Here is an 18,862-nt window from a genome sequence, read left to right on the forward strand (position 1 = left end):
CACGCATGATCAATCTCTTTAGTGATGCTCAATCACTTTGGGTTTGTAGGTGTTTGGGTTTGGGTTTTCCTCACTCGATGATTTTCGCTCAGAGTCCTCGGAGGATGGGATGCTCTCAAATGACAAGTGTCAGTTTCTCTCGGAGCAGCCAACCAGCTAGTGGTTGTAGGGGGGCGGTTATTTATAGCCTAGGGAGCAGCCCGACATGATAAGACACAAATGCCCTTCAATGATATGACCGTTAGGTGGGTAGATATTTTGGGACAGCTGGCGCGTAGCACAGCAACGGTCGGAAATTTGAGTATCAAATTCCTCAGGGCTATCATGTTCCTCACAGTGTAGGCAATCCGCACTGGCGAATTCCTAACTCCTCATTCAGAACAAATTCCTCAGAAACCAGAAGAACTTCGTCTCTGTCACTGAAGAATATGACTGAACTGTATGAGATTTCCAATGGCTTCACTCGAAGGGATTGGTAGGTGTAGGATTTTGAGTTGAGCATCACATGGAAATTTTTTCTTAGTATTTCCTCGACCCCCTTTAACAGTACGGTGTTTCCTATTACTCAAGAAAGAGAAAATGAAACTACGAAAACAAAAGTCTTCACGCTTCATGTTCCTCGAATGAATACCAAGTCTTCAAGGTCACACCAATTTCTTCACTTTCAAAGTCTTCAGAAATCCAAAGTCTTCAGTCGAAGAACTTCATTTTAGGGGTCGACTTTCTCTGTAAATATCAAACTCCTCATAGACTTATAGACCTGTGTACACTCATAAACGCATTAGTCCCTTAACCTATAAGTCTTCAATACACCAAAATCACTAAGGGGCACTAGATGCACTTACAATCTCCCCCTTTTTGGTGATTGATGACAATATAGGTTAAGTTTTCAACGGGGATAAACATATGAAGTGTAAATATTGATATTGAGGAATTTGATTACAAGATATAGAAGAACTCCCCCTGAAGATGTGCATAGTGAGGAATTTGCTTTTGAAGCAATGCACACTTGAAGAGTTGAATCATGGAGATCTCCCCCTATATCTTGTAATTCATACACGCATTTGACATAAAATATGAAGAATTTGAAATGCATGATGAAATATGGTGCTGATGTAATTCAGCATGCGTGCATTAACATTAACGAGGAATAAGCATGTAGAAGAAACAACAAAAGTATCAGGCCGCCATAGAGTTTAAGTTTACAACTCGATCCAGCAAAGTCATCAGAAGAACGAGAGTTGTAACTTAGCAAAAAAACGCCCATATAGATAGACCCGCTTGAAGACTAACTCAAATTTCTCCCCCTTTGTCATCGAATGACCAAAAGGATCGAAAATGAGGACTAACGCCCCTGAAGAATATCAAGTTGATGAAGGAGCGCCAACGTTGTTGGGGTCGTTTGTCGTAGTAGGGCCTGTAGTTTCGCGCGATGAAGAATAGGAGCTGGCCACCAAGGAAGGAACCTTGACCTTCTTGTATTTCGGTGGAGGTGCAGACCAGTCAAAGTCTTCCTTGAGACCCATGTTCTTCAGATCTTCTTCACTATAAATGTGAGACAGAACAGCCCAGGTGCGATCGAAGACTTCATGGAGGTAGTAATGGTTTTTCTTCACTGCATTATGTGTAGCAGTCATGTTGTGAAGAATTGAACCAAACTGACGCTTAACCCATTTATGGTTTCGATCCACCTTCTGGTGAAGACTTAGCAGAAGCTCACGGCCAGTCATCACATGAGGAGCAGTGGCTTGAGGATTTGGCTTGGAGGCATGGGCAGCAGAATCATGAGTGGCAGAGTCGTCATTGGTGGAATAAGATGCAGCCTTGCGAAACTGACCATCCAATGGACGAATGCCTTCATCTATAACAGCTGGTGCCTTTCCTTTTCGTCAGCTGAGGAATAGGTCCGCTTGAGGACTTCAATCGGGGGCAAGTAGCTGAGGTGATTCTGAAAATCAGCCTTGTAGTTGAGTGAAGACCTTGTTCTGAGGAATCTCATAATCCACGGTGCATAAGGCTTCAGCTCAAACGGTGAAAGTGCAAAATTTGCCAGAGTCCTCATGAAGAAATCGTGATAATTGATAGGAATGCCATGAATGATGTTGAATACCAGATTCTTCATGATGCCAACAATTTCCTCATCAGATGAGTCGTGGCCTTTGATTGGACTCATAGTCTTCGTCAGAATGCGATAGACTGTCCTTGGTACATACTGCAATTCCTTCACGAGGAATTTTGTCCTTGAGGCTTGACCAGGTTTCAATGGCTTCATCAGCACTTGCATATAATGAGCAGTGAGCTCAGGCTCTTGGTACAGGCAACGAGTGATACGTCCATTTTGCATCATGCTTTTATATCGATATTTATCGCATTATGGGCTGTTATTACACGTTATGTCACAATACTTATGCCTATTCTCTCTTATTTTACAAGGTTTACATAAGGAGGGAGAATGCCGGCAGCTGGAATTCTGGGCTGGAAAAAGAGCAAATATTAGAGACCTATTCTGCACAACTCCAAAAGTCCTGAAACTCCACGGAAGTTATTTTTGGAAATAACAAAAAATACTGAGCGGAAGAAATACGCCAGGGGGGCCACCACCTGTCCACGAGGGTGGGGGCGCGCCCTACCCCCAGGGCGCGCCCCCTGCCTCGTGGGCCCCCTGTTGGCTCTCCGGTGGCCATCTTCTGCTATATGAAGTCTTTCGTCGAGGAAAAAATCATAAGCAACCTTTCGGGACGAGACTCCGCCGCCACGAGGCGGAACCTTGGCGGAACCAATCTAGGGCTCCGGCAGAGCTGTTCTGCCGGGGACACTTCCCTCCGGGAGGGGGAAATCATCGCCATCGTCATCACCAACGCTCCTCTCATCGGGAGAGGGCAATCTCCATCAACATCTTCACCAGCACCATCTCCTCTCAAAACCCTAGTTCATCTCTTGTATCCAATTCTTGTCTCCAAGTCCGGGATTGGTACTAGTAGGTTGCTAGTAGTGTTGATTACTCCTTGTAGTTGATGCTAGTTGGTTTATTTGGTGGAAGATCATATGTTCAGATCCTATATGCATATTAATACCCCTCTGATTATGAACATGAATATGCTTTGTGAGTAGTTACGTTTGTTCCTGAGGACATGGGAGAAGTCTTGCTATTAGTAGTCATGTGAATTTGGTATTCGTTCGATATTTTGATGAGATGTATGTTGTCTATCCTCTAGTGGTGTTATGTGAACGTCGACTACATAACACTTCACCATTATTTGGGCCTAGAGGAAGGCATTGGGAAGTAATAAGTAGATGATGGGTTGCTAGAGTGACAGAAGCTTAAACCCTAGTTTATGCGTTGCTTCGTAAGGGGCTGATTTGGATCCATATGTTTCATGCTATGGTTAGGTTTACCTTAATACTTTTGTTGTAGTTGCGGATGCTTGCAATAGAGGTTAATCATAAGTGGGATGCTTGTTCAAGTAAGAACAGCACCCAAGCACCGGTCCACCCACATATCAAATTATCAAAGTACCGAACGCGAATCATATGAACGTGATGAAAACTAGCTTGACGATAATTCCCATGTGTCCTCGGGAGCGCTTTTCTCTATATAAGAGTTTGTCCAGGCTTGTCCTTTGCTACAAAAAGGATTGGGCCACCTTGCTGCACTTTATTTACTTTTGTTACTTGTTGCTCGTTACAAATTATCCTATCACAAAACTATCTGTTACCACTTATTTCAGTACTTGCAGAGAATACCTTGCTGAAAACCGCTTATCATTTCCTTCTGCTCCTCGTTGGGTTCGACACTCTTACTTATCGAAAGGACTACGATAGATCCCCTATACTTGTGGGTCATCAAGACTCTTTTCTGGCGCCGTTGCCGGGGAGTGAAGCGCCTTTGGTAGGTGGAATTTGGTAAGGAAAAATTTATATAGTGTGCTGAAATTTACTGTCACTTGTTACTATGGAAAGTAATCCTCTGAGGGGCTTGTTCGGGGTATCTTCACCCCGACCAGTAGAGCAAAGAGTTGCTCCTCAACCTACTGAACCTACTGAAAATGAAATGAAATGAAATGTTCACTTTGAGATTCCTTCGGGTATGTTAGAAAAACTGCTAGCTAATCCTTTTGCAGGAGATGGAACAAAGCATCCTGATGAGCACCTAATATATGTGGATGAAGTTTGTGGATTATTTAAGCTTGCAGGTATACCCGGTGATGTTATTAAGAGGAAGGTCTTCCCTTTATCTTTGAAGGGAGATGCATCGACATGGTATAGGCTATGTGATGATACGGGATCATGGAACTACAAACGATTGAAATTGGAATTTCATCAGAAATTTTATCCTATGCATCTTGTTCATCGTGATCGCAATTATATATATAATTTTTGGCCTCGCGAAGGAGAAAGCATCGCTCAAGCTTGGGGGAGGCTTAAATCAATGTTATATTCATGCCCCAATCATGAGCTCTCAAGAGAAATAATTATTCAAAGTTTTTATGCTCGGCTTTCTGATAACAATCGCACCATGCTCGATACTTCTTGTGCTGGCTCTTTTATGATGAAGACTATTGAATTCAAATGGAATTTATTGGATAGAATTAAACGCAACTCTGAAGATTGGGATCTCGACGAAGGTAAGGAGTCAGGTATGACACCTAAGTTTGATTGTGTTAAATCTTTTATGGATACCGATGTTTTCCGTAAATTTAGCACTAAATATGGACTTGACTCTGAGATAGTAGCTTCTTTCTGTGAATCTTTTGCTACTTATGTTGATCTCCCCAAGGAGAAGTGGTTTAAATATCATCCTCCCATAGAAGTAAAAGTAGCTGCACCTATTAAAGTTGAAGAAAAGACTATCACTTATAATGATCCTGTTGTTCCTACTTCTTATGTTGAGAAACCACCTTTCCCTGTTAGGAATAAAGGATCATGCTAAAGCTTCAACTGTGGTTCGTAAAAGCAATATTAGAACTTATACACCTCCTGAGCAAATTAAAGTTGAACCTAATATTGCTATTGTTAAAGATCTCTTGTCTGATAATATTGATGGGCATGTTATTTATTTCTGTGATGAAACTGCTAGAATTGCCAAACCTTGTGCTAAAGATAAACATAGACCTGTGGTAGGCATGCCTGTTATTTCTGTTAAAATAGGAGATCATTGTTATCATGGCTTATGTGATATGGGTGCTAGTGCTAGTGCCATACCTATTGACTTATACAAAGAAATTAAGCATGATATTGCACCTGCTGAGTTAGAAGATATTGATGTCACAATTAAACTTGCCAATAGAGATACTATTTCACCAATGGGAATTGTTAGAGATGTTGAAGTCTTGTGCGGGAAAACCAAATATCCTGCTGATTTTCTTGTTCTTGGTTCCCCACAAGATAGCTTTTGTCCCATTATATTTGGTAGACCCTTCTTGAACACCGTTAATGCTAAGATAGACTGCGAAAAGGATGTTGTTACTATTGGTTTGGGTGATATGTCTCATGAGTTTAATTTCTCTAAATTTAGTAGACAACACCGTGAAGAGGAATTACCTAGTAAGGATGAAATTATTGGTCTTGCTTCTATTGCCGTACCTCCTAGTGATCCTTTAGAACAATATTTGCTAGACCATGAAAATGATATGTTTATGAATGAAAGAAGGGAAATAGATGAAGTATTCTTTAAACAGGAACCTATCCTGAAACACAATTTGCCTGTTGAAATCCTAGGGGATCCTCCTCCACCCAAGGGTGATCCCGTGTTTGAGCTTAAACCGTTGCCTGATACTCTTAAATATGCTTATCTTGATGAGAAAAAGATATATCCTGTTATTATTAGTGCTAACCTTTCAGAGCATGAAGAAGAGAGATTATTGAAAACTCTGAAGAAGCACCGTGCTGCTATTGGATATACTCTTGATGATCTTAAGGGCATTAGTCCCACTCTATGTCAACATAAAATAAATTTGGAAGAAGATGCCAAACCAGTTCGTGATCATCAACGAAGGCTGAATCCTAAGATGAAAGAAGTGGTAAGAAAGGAAATACTAAAGCTCCTTGAGGCAGGTATAATTTATCCCGTTGCTGATAGTCAGTGGGTAAGTCCTGTCCATTGTGTCCCTAAGAAGGGAGGTATTACCGTCGTTCCTAATGATAAAGATGAATTGATTCCGCAAAGAATTATTACAGGTTATAGGATGGTAATTGATTTCCGCAAATTAAATAAGGCTACTAAGAAAGATCATTACCCCTTACCTTTTATCGATCAAATGCTAGAAAGATTATCCAAACATACACATTTTTGCTTTCTAGATGGTTATTCTGGTTTCTCTCAAATACCTGTGTCAGCCAATGATCAATCAAAGACTACTTTTACTTGCCCTTTTGGTACTTTTGCTTATAGACGTATGCCTTTTGGTTTATGTAATGCACCTGCTACCTTTCAAAGATGCATGATGGCTATATTCTCTGACTTTTGTGAAAAGATTTGTGAGGTTTTCATGGACGACTTTCTCCGTCTATGGATCCTCTTTTGATGATTGCTTGAGCAACCTTGATCGAGTTTTGCAGAGATGTGAAGAAACTAATCTTGTCTTGAATTGGGAAAAGTGCCACTTTATGGTTAATGAAGGTATTGTCTTGGGGCATAAAGTTTCTGAAAGAGGTATTGAGGTTGATAAAGCCAAGGTTGATGCTATTGAAAAGATGCCATGTCCCAAGGACATCAAAGGTATAAGAAGTTTCCTTGGTCACGCCGGATTTTATAGGAGGTTCATTAAGGACTTCTCAAAAATTTCTCGGCCTCTGACTAATTTATTACAAAAAGATATACCATTTGTCTTTGATGATGATTGTGTAGAAGCATTTGAAATACTTAAGAAAGCATTGATCTCTGCACCTATTGTTCAGCCACCTGATTGGAATTTACCCTTTGAAATTATGTGTGATGCTAGTGATTATGCTGTAGGTGCTGTTCTAGGGCAAAGAGTTGATAAGAAATTAAATGTTATTCAATATGCTAGTAAAACTCTAGACAATGCTCAGAGAAATTATGCTACTACTGAAAAAGAATTCTTAGCAGTTGTATTTGCTTGTGATAAGTTCAGACCTTATATTGTTGATTCTAAAGTAACTATTCACACGGATCATGCTGCTATTAAATATCTTATGGAAAAGAAAGATGCTAAACCTAGACTTATTAGATGGGTTCTCTTGCTACAAGAATTTGATTTGCATATTGTTGATAGAAAGGGAGCTGAGAACCCCGTTGCAGACAACTTGTCTAGGTTAGAAAATGTTCTTGATGACCCACTACCTATTGATGATAGCTTTCCTGATGAGCAATTAAATGTCATAAATGCTTCTCGTACTACTCCGTGGTATGCTGATTATGCTAATTATATCGTGGCTAAATTTATACCACCTAGTTTCACATACCAGCAAAAGAAAAAGTTTTTCTATGATTTGAGACATTACTTTTGGGATGACCCACATCTTTATAAAGAAGGAGTAGATGGTGTTATTAGACGTTGTGTACCTGAGCATGAACAGGAACAGATCCTACGCAAGTGTCACTCCGAAGCTTATGGAGGACACCACGCTGGAGATAGAACTGCACATAAGGTATTGCAATCCGGTTTTTATTGGCCTACTCTCTTCAAGGATGCCCGTAAGTTTGTCTTATCTTGTGATGAATGTCAAAGAATTGGTAATATTAGTAGACGTCAAGAAATGCCTATGAACTATTCACTTGTTATTGAACCATTTGATGTTTGGGGCTTTGATTATATGGGACCTTTTCCTGCCTCTAATGGTTATACACATATTTTAGTTGCTGTTGATTACGTTACTAAGTGGGTAGAAGCTATTCCAACTAGTAGTGCTGATCATAACACTTCTATTAAGATGCTTAAAGAAGTTATTTTTCCGAGGTTTGGAGTCCCTAGATATTTAATGACTGATGGTGGTTCACATTTTATTCATGGTGCTTTCCGTAAAATGCTTGCTAAGTATGATGTTAATCATAGAATTGCATCTCCTTATCACCCACAGTCTAGTGGTCAAGTAGAATTGAGTAATAGAGAGCTCAAATTAATTTTGCAAAAGACTGTTAATAGATCTAGAAAGAATTGGTCCAAGAAACTTGATGATGCATTATGGGCCTATAGAACTGCATATAAAAATCCTATGGGTATGTCTCCGTATAAAATGGTTTATGGAAAAGCATGTCACTTACCTCTCGAACTAGAACATAAGGCATATTGGGCTATTAAAGAGCTCAACTATGATTTCAAACTTGCCGGTGAGAAGAGGTTATTTGATATTAGCTCACTTGATGAATGGAGAACCCAAGCTTATGAAAATGCCAAGTTGTTTAAAGAAAAAGTTAAAAGATGGCATGACAAAAGGATACAAAAGCGTGAGTTTAATGTAGGTGATTATGTATTGCTATACAACTCTCGTTTAAGATTTTTTGCAGGAAAACTTCTCTCTAAATGGGAAGGCCCTTACGTTATCGAGGAGGTCTATCGTTCCGGTGCCATAAAAATCAACAACTTCGAAGGCACAAATCCGAAGGTGGTGAACGGCCAAAGAATCAAACATTATATCTCAGGTAATCCCATAAATGTTGAAACCAATGTTATTGAAACCGTAACCCCGGAGGAATACCTAAGGGACACTTTCCGGAACGTTTCAGACTCCGAAAAGGAATAGGTATGTGGTACGGTAAGTAAACCGACTCCAAAACAGTTTTTATGGCAATATTTCTCCGTTTTGGAATATTTAGAAAAATAGAAAAATAAGAAGCATTCCGGGAAGGACACGAGGGCTCCACGAGGGTGGAGGGCGCCCCCCCCTACCTCGTGGGCACCTCGTGTGCTCTCCGGACTCCGCTTTCTTGCACGATACGTATTTTGGTCGGTAAAAATTCATTATATAATCTCCCGAAGGTTTTGACTCCTGTATCACGCAATTGACCTCTGTTCTTGTTTCGAGCTGTTTTATGTCAGGGTTGTCAAGGCCAGGCATCATGTCGCCCCCCTACTCCAACAATGGTGACAACGATGCTTGGCTAATGAAGATAGAGCTGAAGAGGGAAGAACCCATGGAGATCAACAAGGATGAAGGGATCAAGAAGGCCATGAAGGATCAAGCTCCGGCAGCAGAAGACATTCTTCAACTTGATCACAATCTTCTTACCCCAACTGAGATCGAAGCTTTCAAGATGATTGAGTTAGCTCGTATACAGAACAAGTATCTCACACGTGAAAATATTTTGTTGAAGGAGCATATCGTTGCACTCAAGGGCATTATCCGCAAGCTAGAGGACCTCTTACATTCGATGTGCGACTATCCATCATCACCTCCACCTTCTTCACCAGCAAAGGAGACATAATCACATGGGTATGGGCACTCCCCTTGGCGACTGCCAAGCTTGGGGGAGATGCCCCGGTATCGTATCACCATCACACTCCTATCTTTACCGTTTTTCTTAGTTCGATCCTATTAGTAGTATCTTGATCTAGTAGAATAAAGTTTATGGCATGATTTAGTTTTGAGTTTTGCTTTATGATCTCTCTATGTAATCGAGTCCGTGAGCTATATAATAAAGATTAGTGTTGAGTCAAGGGCTTGATTATTTTGCCATGATCTTGAGTGTATAAAGAAAAGAAGAATAAAAAGAAGTAAAGAGATCATATTGATCTTATTGAGAGTAATGACTTCACATAGAAAGAGTATGATGATTAAAAATTGTTGAGAGTTGGCAAACATAGATTTGGTCATCGTTGCAATTAATAGGAAGTAATAAAGAAAGAGAGGTCTCACATATAAATATACTATCTTGGACATCTTTTATGATTGGGAGCACTCATTAAAATATGACATGCTAAAGAGTTGATGTTGGACAAGGAAGACAACGGAATGGGTTATGTTTTCTTATATCTGAGATAAAGTATATTGTCATGGATCATCCAACATGTTGAGCTTGCCTTTCCCCCTCATGCTAGCCAAATTCTTTGCACCAAGTAGAGATACTACTTGTGCTTCCAAAACCCTTAAACCAGTTTTGCCATGAGAGTCCACCATATCTACCTATGGATTGAGTAAGATCCTTCAAGTAAGTTGTCATCGGTGCAAGCAATAAAAATTGCTCTCTAAATATGTATGATTGATTGGTGTGGAGGAAATAAGCTTTATACGATCTTGTGATGTGGAAGAAATAAAAGCGACGGACTGCATAATAAAGGTTCATATCACAAGTGGCAATATAAAGTGACGTTCTTTCGCATTAAGATTTTGTGCATCCAACCCTGAAAGCGCATGGCAACCTCTGCTTCCCTCTGCGAAGGGCCTATCTTTTATTATTATCTTCTACCTTATGCAAGAGTCATGGTGATCTTCACCTTTCCTTTTTATATTTTATCCTTTGGCAAGCACAGGGTGTTGGAAAGATCCTGATAGATATATCTAATTGGATGTAAGTCAGCATGAGTTATTATTGTTGACATTACCCTTGAGGTAAAAGGTTGGGAGGCGAAACTATAAGCCCCTATCTTTCTCTGTGTCCGATTAAAACTCCGTAACCACAAGTATTGCGTGAGTGTTAGCAATTATGAAAGACTAAATGATAGTTGAGTATGTGGACTTGCTAGAAAGCTCTGACATAGACTCTTTCTGATGTTATGATAAATTGCAATTGCTTCAATGACTGAGATTATAGTTTGTTAGTTCTCAATAAAGTTTCTGATTCATACTTTGCATTGTGAATAGATTATTACTTGAGCATAAGAAATCATATGACAATATCATATATGTTGCTGTTATGAGAATAATCATGATGCCCTCATGTCCGTATTTTATTTTATCGACACCTCTACCTCTAAACATGTGGACATATTTATCGTTATCGGCTTCCGCTTGAGGACAAGCGAGGTCTAAGCTTGGGGGAGTTGATACGTCCATTTTGCATCATGCTTTTATATCGATATTTATTGCATTATGGGCTGTTATTACACGTTATGTCACAATACTTATGCCTATTCTCTCTTATTTTACAAGGTTTACATAAGGAGGGAGAATGCCGGCAGCTGGAATTCTGGGCTGGAAAAGGAGCAAATATTAGAGACCTATTCTGCACAACTCCAAAAGTCCTGAAACTCCACGAAAGTTATTTTTGGAAATAATAAAAAATATTGAGCGGAAGAAGTACGTCAGGGGGGCCCCACCTGGCCACGAGGGTGGGGGCGCGCCCTACCCCCCCAGGGCGCGCCCCTGCCTCGTGGGCCCCCTGTTGGCTCTCCGGTGGCCATCTTCTGCTATATGAAGTCTTTCGTCGAGGAAAAAATCATAAGCAACCTTTCGGGACGAGACTCCGCCGCCACGAGGCGGAACCTTGGCGGAACCAATCTAGGGCTCCGGCAGAGCTGTTCTGCCGGGGACACTTCCCTCCGGGAGGGGGAAATCATCGCCATCGTCATCACCAACGCTCCTCTCATCGGGAGAGGGCAATCTCCATCAACATCTTCACCAGCACCATCTCCTCTCAAAACCCTAGTTCATCTCTTGTATCCAATTCTTGTCTCCAAGTCCGGGATTGGTACTAGTAGGTTGCTAGTAGTGTTGATTACTCCTTGTAGTTGATGCTAGTTGGTTTATTTGGTGGAAGATCATATGTTCAGATCCTTTATGCATATTAATACCCCTCTGATTATGAACATGAATATGCTTTGTGAGTAGTTACGTTTGTTCCTGAGGACATGGGAGAAGTCTTGCTATTAGTAGTCATGTGAATTTGGTATTCGTTCGATATTTTGATGAGATGTATGTTGTCTATCCTCTAGTGGTGTTATGTGAACGTCGACTACATGACACTTCACCATTATTTGGGCCTAGAGGAAGGCATTGGGAAGTAATAAGTAGATGATGGGTTGCTAGAGTGACAGAAGCTTAAACCCTAGTTTATGCGTTGCTTCGTAAGGGGCTGATTTGGATCCATATGTTTCATGCTATGGTTAGGTTTACCTTAATACTTTTGTTGTAGTTGCGGATGCTTGCAATAGAGGTTAATCATAAGTGGGATGCTTGTTCAAGTAAGAACAGCACCCAAGCACCGGTCCACCCACATATCAAATTATCAAAGTACCGAACGCGAATCATATGAATGTGATGAAAACTAGCTTGACGATAATCCCCATGTGTCCTCGGGAGCGCTTTTCTCCATATAAGAGTTTGTCCAGGCTTGTCCTTTGCTACAAAAAGGATTGGGCCACCTTGCTGCAATTTATTTACTTTTGTTACTTGTTGCTCGTTACAAATTATCTTATCACAAAACTATCTGTTACCACTTATTTCAGTACTTGCAGAGAATACCTTGCTGAAAACCGCTTATCATTTCCTTCTGCTCCTCGTTGGGTTCGACACTCTTACTTATAGAAAGGACTACGATAGATCCCTTATACTTGTGGGTCATCAACGAGCTCCTTCAGGTGGAGGACTGATGGGCAGGGCATGAAGTAATTCAGAGGCCGGTGCCTTATAGTGAGTGTTCTCGGTCATCTAGTCCAAAACCCAGGAGTTCACATCGTTAGCATCTCTTGTGATGTGTAGTGTTGCATAGAATTGAAGAATGAGCTCTTCATTCCAATCAACTATGTCTGTGCAAAAGTTGAGGAGGCCTGTGTCATGAAGCACACTGAGGACAGGTGTGAAGCATGGCAGAGATTCCATGTCCACATGAGGAATATGCTCGTGTTCAAAGACTTCGTCCTTGTTGAAGAGCACTGAGGAATGGAAATTTGCCTGGCTGGCGGTCCAGAAGCGCTTCCTTCTAAGACGAGCAGAATCATAGGGATTGTAGTCAGTGAAGAACACGTGCTCGCCGAAGAAATCATCAGCCTTGAATTTCTGCTTCTTTGAGAATGGATCCTTTGGCTTGGGCTGAGGAGTATCAGTCAATTGCATTATTACCTCAGGAATCGCAATCTCAGGTTCTTCAGGCTGAGGAATTTCAGCTTCTACTCCAGTGACAGCCTGGGTCTTCAATTCTTCATTTAAATTTTCTTCAGCGCTAGTGGCTGGAATTTCTTCATGGACAAACGATGTGGCATCTGGTTCATCAGATCCCATTTGAACTGTAGTTGCTGGGGACTGAGGAATTTGTTGCAATGGTGTGAAGAGTGGAGAGTTGGGGTGCTGACTTTCCCAAAAGTCATCATTCAGCACAGGTGTCGTACAACCAATGTCCACATCTTCATCTTCCATTTCTTCAACGCCAGCCTCTTCAGTAGTAAACTGAGGCATAGGCGAGGAAACTGCTGGAGTTGAAGGGATTTCATCCACTTCAATTTCTTCATCCATCTGCTCCGACGTAGCAGCAGAAGGATTTTCTTCATCAGATCCGCTAGGGATCACATATTCTTCATCAAAAGGGACGATTTCCTTTGATGGCATGGTTGAGATAGGAACAACATCAATGGGGTTTGCAAATGAGCTGGTCATAGACTTCATCTTCTTTGGAGCTGAAGAATCTGAAGAAGATGATGCCTTCCTTTTCTTCACTGCTGCACGCTCTGCAGCCTTTGTCTTCTTCATATCTGATGCACATGGAAGGATTGGAGTTGGAGTAGGCGCAGGAGGAGCAGAGGAATGTGGTTGATTTTCTTCAGGCACAACTGATGCAGTTGCCCTGACCTCTTCATTTTCTTCAGGCGCACCACTAGTGGATGCCCTGGCAATTTCATCAGTGGCTGGAATGCAGTCATCAGCCCTGGAACTCACATTTTCTTCAGCAGCCTGAACGTCATTAGCGGTGCTGGCATGTTCTTCAGTCGGCTGAGCAGATGCTTCAGCCTGAGGATTTTCTTGTTGCGTTGAGGCTGCGACATTGGAGGTGAACTTTTCAGACAATTTCACAAACCTGACTTTGGCTCCAAGCCAGTCAGCATGGTATGCGTCAAATTCATCACTGAGTTTCTTGATCTCAGATTGAATAGTGACAAGTTCTTCAGTTGTCATAGAGACAACATTTTTCTTCAGAAAGTGCTCCTTTCTGTACTGAGCTTTCTTGATCTGCCTGGCCTTCTCATACTTCCATTTTTCTTCTTGGATGAAGGCAGTCAGCATATGACTTTGGCCAGGAGTCAGCTTGAAATCAAGCATAGGAGTATTTGGGTCCTTGTGCCAGAGATCAATGTAGTCGAGGTTCACCTTTGGATCCAAAAGCAGAGGCACATTTGTGCCCTTGGCTCTAGCGGCCCTGACTTGCCTATCTCTGATGATTTCGGCAAGTTCCTCATCATCAGCTTCGTCTTCATCAGACAACACTTGGAAGGCGACCTGCTTCTTGTGAGGACTTGGGCGAGAACCTCGTCCAGCAGTGGCCTTTGTCTTCAGCAGAGAGGGTTCCGTTGAAGAATTTGGTGCAGCTGAGGAACTACCAGAAGCTCCTGAGGCAATAGAGATGCCTGTCGTCCTTTGGCACGTGGCAAGATGCATAGGTGCTGAGGACTTGGTCGGAGCAGCTGAGGACTTTGGCGGAGGAGCTGAGGACTTTGGAGGAGCAGGAACAGCGTGAGGAATTGGCCATGAGGGCTTTGAGGATTCTGGCCGTGATGGCATAGCTGAGGAACTTGGCCTTGAGGACATTGACGGCGAAGCACTTGGCTTGTGCGCAGGCTTCTTTGAGATGGCCTTCTTAGGCTTGACAGAGGCCTCAGCGGCAGCAGCAGCAGCAGAGTCTTCATTGAATTTCCTCACTGCTTCTCTGGCTTGTCTAGCCAACTTGGGCCTGGCGCTTGGTCCATTCATCAGGATAATCCTCACCGCGCTTGAGGCTGGTGGGATCTGCTATTTGGCCAGGTGCCAATGGAGGTCTTGGGCATGGAGGATTGAGTGAGAATTTCTTCATGTATTTGGGAGTAACATATCTGTACTCCCTCCACTCTCTTGCCCATCTCCTCTCAATCCTTTGGATGCGCACCTTGTGCTGATTCTTGTCCTCTTTTCCAAACTTGGCCTCATCAGGAGTGCAGTAATCTTTGTATATGTCATCAGGGATTTCAAAGGCAGTATTGATTTCAGGCCTCTTTCCTCCTTTCTGTGGCTTCTTTCCATCAGCCATTTTCTTTAGATCAGGAATTTGAACAATTGAGTTCTCTAAAGAAGTATGCAACTTTTCTTTGAGGAACGCTGCAAATGAGTTAAGTTGATGAGAACCTAGTGATTCAGCAGCGGACATGAGTACCTGTGAACAGAGTATAGTTGCGAGGAATTTGGAAAGGTCATATGCGTTCTCAGAAGGTTTTGTAAAAAGAACAAGTTTGAGGAATTTGACCAGACGAGTCTTGAAGAATTTCACTAAGCGTTCTTTGTCTTATGTTCCAGAGTTGTATAGATCGAAGATCCACACAATTGAGGAATCTTGAAGAAAAGTTATTGCTTAGAGAAACGAATCAAGAACAGATGACATGTGAGGTGTTTTAGTGTGTGAGGATTTGAAGAAAAATACCTTTGAAGATTTTGTAGTAATCATTTGAATCAAAGAGGGCAGTAAAAGTAACTTTTAATTACCCTGGACAAAGAACACGACGAACTGGGATGAAGAGATGAGAAGTTCGTCTGTGCAGATCTTCCACGCCCTAACTCGGCGGAGGAAGACAACTACGGCGGCGGCGGAGGGAAGATTTCCGCGGCCGGCGCGAGTACGGCGGCGACGAGGTCGAGGCAGTGAAGCTCTTCCTCACCGGCGACGATGAAGTAGCGGCGGCGCTAGGGTTTGAGAAGCTCGAGATGGAGAGAGGTCGAGCGGAGTAAAGGAAGTGAGGAAGGGGAGGGGGGGTATTTATAGCCACGGTGAAAAACTGTTCGCCCGAAGATTTTGGACGAACATACCCCTGACCCTTCTCATTCGCTTGACATGTGTCACCCATGTACTGAGAAGTGGAGATCGTGTGCGATCATGGGTGAATAGATAAGTATTCCGTTGGATGCAGAACGGTTTGAGCGGCAAAACCGAAAATTTGGATAACATAAGTTTTAACATTCCGTTCGCAAATTCTTCAGCTGACAAGGACACAGTGAAGATTTTGAACGAGTTTCAAATAGAACACACATGAAGAATTTGTGAATAGATTGGGTTGAGTTTAGCATAGAGGGGAAATGGTCCGATCACATTCACTTAGCAGAAAAAGCAACTTGAGAATTAGCCATAACTGAATGCTGTAGAGGACATAAACTCATATATATATATATATATATATATATATATATATATATATATATATATATATATATATATATATATATATATATATATATATATATATATATATATATATATATAGCCAATGAAGAGAAACGACGGAAACAGTGAAGACAATGCAAAGTTGAAGAAAATGAACAACTGAGGAATTTCAAAACTGAGGAAAAACTCAAATAGAAAATTTTCAACTTTGGTGGTGGCGTGACCCACCGTATAAGAGTGATGATTTCAGACACCGCGTACAATTGTCGTAGGGTTCTGAGAATCAAATTCTTCGTTAATTTCTTCACACTTAGAGTGTTATTCTTCATTGGTTGAAGAAAAACGTTTCTTCATGTGTTGCACATCTAAGTCATCAAGTTTGCATAAGTGTTAGGATGAGTGTCCTTTTTCAAAGAACATTCGAAGATTCTAAGATATTTAGCTCACACCGCAACTTGCTAAATCTCTTCTCATCCAAGGGCTTTGTGAAGATATCGGCTAGCTGTTCTTCAGTCTTCACATGCTCAATAGAAATGTCTCCCTTCAACACATGATCACGAAGAAAATGATGACGAATTTGAATGTGCTTTGTCTTCGAGTGCTGAACTGGGCTGTGAGCAATCTTGATGGCACTCTCATTGTCACAGAAGAGAGGCACATTCTTCACGTTGACGCCGTAGTCCTTGAGAGTTTGCTTCATCCACAGCAATTGAGCACAGCAAGAACCAGCAGCAATGTACTCAGCTTCAGCAGTAGACAGTGATACACAGTTCTGTTTCTTCGAGGACCAACAGACCAAAGATCGTCCGAGGAAATGACATGTACCAGATGTTGACTTACGGTCCACACGATCGCCAGCATAGTCAGAGTCAGAATATCCAATGAGATCAAAAGCCGAGCCCTTGGGGTACCATAATCCAAGTGTTGGTGTGTGAGCTAGATATCGAAGAATATGCTTCACAGCCTTATGGTGTGATTCCTTCGGTGTAGCTTGAAATCGGGCACACATGCAAACACTAACCATTATATCTGGCCTAGATGCACATAAGTACAATAAAGAACCAATCATGGAGCGGTATACCTTATGATCGAAGTCAATACCATTTTCATCAGTGCACAGATGGCCATTTGTGGGCATAGGAATTTTGACGCCTTTGCAATCTTGCATGCCGAATTTCCTCAGTACATCCTTGAGGTATTTCTCCTGAGATATGAATATGCCATTGCGCTGTTGACGAATTTGAAGACCTAAGAAGAATTTCAATTCTCCCATCATAGACATTTGATATTCTTCACTCATCATATAGGCAAATTCATCACTATAATGTTGGTCAGTACAACCAAAGATAATATCATCAACATATATTTGGCAGACTGATAACCCACAAGTATAGGGGATCGCAACAGTTTTCGAGGGTAGAGTATTCAACCCAAATTTATTGATTCGACACAAGGGGAGCCAAAGAATATTCTCAAGTATTAGCAGCTGAGTTGTCAATTCAACCACACCTGGATAACTTAGTATGTGCAGCAAAGTATTTAGTAGCAAAGTAATATGATAGTAGTGGTAACGGTAACAAAAGTAACGGAAGCAAAAGTAATATTTTTGGTGTTTTGTAGTGATTGTAACAGTAGCAACGGAAAAGTAAATAAGCGGAGAACAATATGTGAAAAGCTCGTAGGCATTGGATCGGTGATGGAGAATTATGCCGGATGCGGTTCATCATGTAACAATCATAACATAGGGTGACACAGAACTAGCTCCAATTCATCAATGTAATGTAGGCATGTATTCCGAATATAGTCATACATGCTTATGGAAAAGAACTTGCATGACATCTTTTGTCCTACCCTCCCGTGGCAGCGGGGTCCTAATGGAAACTAAGGGATATTAAGGCCTCCTTTTAATAGAGTACCAGAACAAAGCATTAGCACATAGTGAATACATGAACTCCTCAAACTATGGTCATCACCGGGAGTGGTCCCGATTATTGTCACTTCGGGGTTGCCGGATCATAACACATAGTAGGTGACTATAGGCTTGCAAGATAGGATCAAGAACTCACATATATTCATGACAACATAATAGGTTCAGATCTGAAATCATGGCACTCGGGCCCTAGTGACAAGCATTAAGCATAGCAAAGTCATAGCAACATCTGTCTCGGAACATAGTGGATACTAGGGATCAAACCCTAACAAAACTAACTCGATTACATGATAGATCTCATCCAACCCATCACCCTCCAGCAAGCCTACGGTGGAATTACTCACGCACGGCGGTGAGCATCATGAAATTGGTGATGGAGGATGGTTGATGATGATGACGGCGACGAATCCCCCTCTCCGGAGCCCCGAACAGACTCCAGATCAGCCCTCCCGAGAGGTTTTAGGGCTTGGCGGCGGCTCCATATCGTAAAACGCGATGAATCCTTCTCTCTGATTTTTTTCTCCCCGAAAGCAAATATATAGAGTTGGAGTTGAGGTCGGAGGAGCTCCAGGGGGCCCACGAGGTAGGGGGCGCTCCCTAGGGGGGCGCGCCCCCACCCTCGTGGATAGGGTGTGGCCCTAGTATCAGGTCATTTTGCAAGGATTTTTTATTATTTCCAAATAGACGTTCCGTGGAGTTTC

The 18,862-nt window shown here is 41.9% G+C and overlaps 1 protein-coding gene across 1 annotated transcript in view; it reads left to right on the top strand.

Annotated features, from left to right (window-relative positions):
* Positions 1 to 18,862, top strand: part of LOC123170718 (3-phosphoshikimate 1-carboxyvinyltransferase 2-like) — a 99,407-nt gene that overhangs the window by 5,025 nt on the left and 75,520 nt on the right. The gene's annotated exons all lie outside the window — the stretch shown is intronic.

This window comes from Triticum aestivum, chromosome 7D (assembly GCF_018294505.1).
Source record: "Triticum aestivum cultivar Chinese Spring chromosome 7D, IWGSC CS RefSeq v2.1, whole genome shotgun sequence".
Lineage (NCBI taxonomy): Eukaryota > Viridiplantae > Streptophyta > Magnoliopsida > Poales > Poaceae > Triticum > Triticum aestivum.